At 41.8% G+C, this 4,648-nt stretch overlaps 2 non-coding genes across 2 annotated transcripts; one reads left to right on the top strand and one right to left on the bottom strand.

Annotated features, from left to right (window-relative positions):
- On the bottom strand, positions 1-73 carry trnar-ccu (transfer RNA arginine (anticodon CCU)). Its single transcript has one exon. It is a non-coding gene; the product is annotated as a tRNA-Arg (tRNA).
- A 4,406-nt stretch (positions 74-4,479) lies between these two features.
- Positions 4,480-4,551, top strand: trnat-cgu (transfer RNA threonine (anticodon CGU)). Its single transcript has one exon. It is a non-coding gene; the product is annotated as a tRNA-Thr (tRNA).
- Positions 4,552-4,648: the final 97 nt, after the last annotated feature.

The raw sequence follows: 4,648 nt of genomic DNA, 5'->3' as shown, positions 1-4,648 counted from the left end.
CACCCCAGATGGGACTCGAACCCACAATCCCTGGCTTAGGAGGCCAGTGCCTTATCCATTAGGCCACTGGGGCTGATATGATCTGTATCCACTGCACATTTTTCCATCCATGAGATCGCACGTTTCTCTCTCGTCAACGATCCTGAACTGCTCGACTTCTTCTACATAATAGCTGTCAAGGAAACAATAGCTTAGCATTATACAGTGAGATGGTGTGGATGTGTTGTGTTATGTTTTTTTTCATTGTTAAAAATGACTCTAATTTGTATCACATATTTTGTGTGAAACCATATACCTGCCATTGCCAAGAGTCAAGGATGCAGATATGAAGGAGAGCATCAAGTTCTCTCACTATCAGATCATCAATGGGAACCTTGTCCCCCATAAACTTTAAAAAAAAAACACAAGTACAATAACAATGTCATATAAATATTTTTTAATTTCACTGCATCAAATTGTTTTTAAAATAACTTCAGACGTAATTAGACATTGAACATTTTTTTTTTTTCTTTTGAAATATTTTTTAACATTTTAAGGCAATTACTGCAGATGACATCATGACGCATTTTGCAGACATGGGCCCCACATTTGGCACAGTGTGCCCCACATTTGGCACAGTGGCTCCACACACGTCTGCGCTGGAAGCACAAAGTGCACTGCTTGCGGCTTTTAGATGGCCCTGGCCCTTCTTTTTCTTCCTCTTCTCTCTTCTTTTTCCTTCTTCCTTCTTCCTGAAGGACCAGGTTTTCTGGCTGTTCCATGCAGGATCGACAGCCACAAAGAGTACAAAAGCATTGAAGCAAGACATGTCCAGCATGTGATATAAAATGCACGTTGGCCCTCTCGGTGTCTTGCGCCGGCACGAGTATGTACCACACATCTGAAAAAGAAATGCTCAGATGGTTTGAATACATTTACACACAACCTTCTTATTATGAAAAAGAGTCTGAAATCTTCCAATAATATGTAAAATATGGAATACAATTGAATAAATAGTATGGCTATATCAGACAATCACAATAATACATAATAATACTACATACAAATGTATTTACTTAACATGTACATAAGTAAATAACTTGGGTAATAATTGATATGTTGCTTACCTGGTCCAGGTGGTCCACAGCTCCTTTGGCTTTGCTGTAGTCCAGGATGATCTGGGGCTTTAAATTACCAGACTCCTGGAATACTGGCTCCCCGTGTTTTGTACTGAGGAGGACCACTTTTTTGGGACGTCTTGGCTGCAAAAATGACCCTCCCTGTTGTTTCATCCCAGAGGCTCTTCATGGACTCGTGTCTGGACCAGTACACGCCGCCCAGGATCAGCAGCCCCAGGAATTCACACAGCTCCTCAAGATCCGCATCTCTCCATTGTGGCACTGAATGTCTTCAATGCTTTTGCTTTTGAAAGGTCCACAGCTGCGTGGTAGCGCTGCAGTGTCTCTCTGAGTCTTTCTTTGTGTCTTTGCTTCTTTTTAACGTCCCGGGCAGGAGCAGGTGAGTGATCGCAGTTCCGCCGACGTCACAGGTTGAGGAAAAAAAGGGCAATCGGGCAGTTCAACACAAATTTTAGAATTCAAACTTAAATGTTTCTAATCCATCACCAGAACACTGAGGATCTATTCATCTATTGGACATTGGTAGTAGGCATACTTCTGAATTGCGTGGGAGCTGTCCTGCTGTACCGAAATGTTTGGAAAAGCCGCTGCTGGCAAATTGGCACTACCACTAAGCATGGACACAAAACAAGACACTGGGCTCATGGGACCTCGGATCTCAGAATTACATCAGAAGATGGACCGGATGGAAGGGCTGATCTGCAACATTTCAGCCCGCTCCGGAGAGGGCTGGAAGCGGGTGGATAACATCGGAAGACAGTCTGTGCTCCTATCTGACTCCTGTGCAACTGCTATCTCCCGTCAAGGACAACTGGTGAACTGCCTGTAAACATCTTGGCGGTCTCAGTCATACTATCGCACACACTTCTCATGGAACTGACGCACATACATTCCCCTCCCTACCCCTCCCTTCCTTCTCGTCTGCCTCCGTATCTGTTGTTTTCTCCCCCCATCCTCTGTTTCCATGAAAAAATTCCACGTTACCACGTGTACTGTAATCAAGGGTCAATGTCATTATGTGATTATATTGTTTGTATGTACCGCAATCTGCAAATGTATTTTTGAGAGCCAAAAGGGCGCCTTGAACGGTCGCCCTGGTGCTTTCAGTGCACTCTTGCACTAGACACCACAATAGCTTTAATTTGCACATACAAATACTACTGTTTACTGCTTACTTTTGCACTTCAGCCACTTTACAGTCTGTTTACATTGTTCATGGACATTTGGATAGTTATAACATTTATGACTTGATAACCTGTACATACTTAATATTTTATATTTTATTTGTATCTATTCTCTATTCTATTTTACTGTGTCTTATATTTCAAGCTGCTCTCTTAGAGACAAATGAAAAATTTTCTGAATCTGAATCTGAATCTGAACAATATGTGAGAGACCAGAACTGTGGGTCTTCAGAAACAACACTGACGGCTGTGTGTTGCAGAAGTTCTCTAACAACACTGCGATTGTTGGTTTCATCACTGACAACGACGACGCAGAGTACAGAGGACTGATGCAGAACTCTGTGGACTGGTATCAGCGAAACCACCTCCTGATCAATGCAGGACTTCCTGTGCGTTTTAGAGGATACCTCCAAGAGACTTTTTTTTCTCGTCTAGAGGTGATACGTATGTGTACCAATTTTCATGTCTGTAGGTCAAACGGGGACTCAGATCTCATTCCAGGGGGCGCTGCTGAGCCATGTGGCCACGCCCACATATGACGATTTGGGGGTTTTAAAAGGTGCACAGGGGCTGATGTCATGATAGAGTAAGAGGCAGGTAGGATGAACAAATCAAGAAACACAGCAGCTTTCTCTATGGTGGCGAAGGGTCAACTTCATGATAGTTGCCCCGCCCACACGGTGTACATGCATTTATGCTTGCATTTCAGAATCAGAATCAGAAATACTTTATTGATCCCAGGGGGAAATTGCTTTCATTCCAGGTGCTCCATGTATACTCAAAAAACAGGTTACAAATATAAAAAAGGTAAAGTAGTAAGCGTAAACTAAAAATAAAACCTAATAAATTCTAAACATTAATAAACATTCAGTTTAAATCCAGGCTCTCGCACGTTTCGTGCTTGGGCCCTAATAAAGTAAAATAAAATCTTAATCACAGCTTCCTTAATACGAGCTGAACTTCATAGCTATAGCTTCATAGCTGTAGTTTCAGCAGCCAGTTTAATACCGTTCATGTCTATATTTGATATAACAGACACGATGACCATCCTTTAATGCTTTTGTTGCTTTATTACTTGAACTTTTGTCGCTGAGCTCCGATGCTTTTTGATGAAGCATTTTAGCAACAGACTGTTGCACTGTGTCCGTCTTTATTGTGATGACAGCTCCTATTTCTTCACACTTTAGATGTTCCTAAAAGTAGAGTGTGCATCACACACTGTACAGTATTTATCAAGTATTATTGTTCCTCCAGTGCACCATTTCTTCTGTATAATTATTAGCAGTTATTACTGAAGATCGATGCCCCTACAAATATTCAAACTTACTGTAAATTCAGTTGTAGGCTGATTCATCACTGTCATTTCTCCATTGTTGTTGATGGATAACCAACTTTAGATATTTTTAATGAACAATAAATGCCCTGAAGCTCTGAAGTGTATTGTTTTTACACTGCACACCTGGTTTGGATCTTACAATGGTAACCTAAACATCACAGGAACTATACAAGAACAACCTCATGGAGGCTTCAGTGGTGTTTGTAATAAAACACTATCCTTCTTTTTTCACAAACAGTACAATACAGCACATGTGACGCCACAATGAGCAAAGCAGAGACCGCAGACCACGTAACACGGCGTTACTATGCTGGAAAAAACGTGTCTGCCTGTGAGCTTCTGTTATGTACTGTAGCATCCTAACTTCCATCCTTACAAACCACCTGTCCTCTGTTTAAAATGTGGACATTATTGTCCTCAAAAGACTGACTGTCCTTTCTCTTTGAGGTGAAGATGGACTGCTGAGTGTTGTCCTGTGGATGTGCTCTTCTGTCCTGTGCTCTTTACCTGTGGGTGGCTGTGGGTTTTTATTGACTAATAACATATCAGTTCTAGAATGATGTGTGTGTGTTTGATGTGATTGATGTGTGTGTTTATCTGGTTTTAGGGGTCAGTGTGTGTTCATCCATACGCGGCCGCCTGTGTTGATGTAAATGTGTGTGTCCTGTCAGCCATGATCATGCTGAGACAGAATAATGCTGGAAAAAGCTCCCAGCTGTTAGACCTGAAGGTAAAGCTGCATGCTGTTGTGGTTTCTCTGAGTGTAGGATCACAAGACTTCTGCTGTTTTATGTTGTGTGTTGATCACGATCAGTGATCAATTCAGAAGTTAAAAGAAAAAGGCGTGGTGGCCAAGTGGTAAGGCGTTGGTCTCGTAAACCAAAGATCATGGGTTCAATTCCCATCCATGCCTTCAAAGATCTGTAGGAGGTTCCTTTTAAAGAAAGACAAAACCCATTGAGAGTAAAAACTATAGACAGAGCTTCCGTGATGTCACCCTTTGTTTCTGA

This window comes from Parambassis ranga, unplaced genomic scaffold (assembly GCF_900634625.1).
Source record: "Parambassis ranga unplaced genomic scaffold, fParRan2.1 scaffold_201_arrow_ctg1, whole genome shotgun sequence".
In the NCBI taxonomy this organism is placed as follows: Eukaryota; Metazoa; Chordata; class Actinopteri; family Ambassidae; genus Parambassis; species Parambassis ranga.
This window is presented reverse-complemented; position numbering and strand designations above follow the sequence as displayed.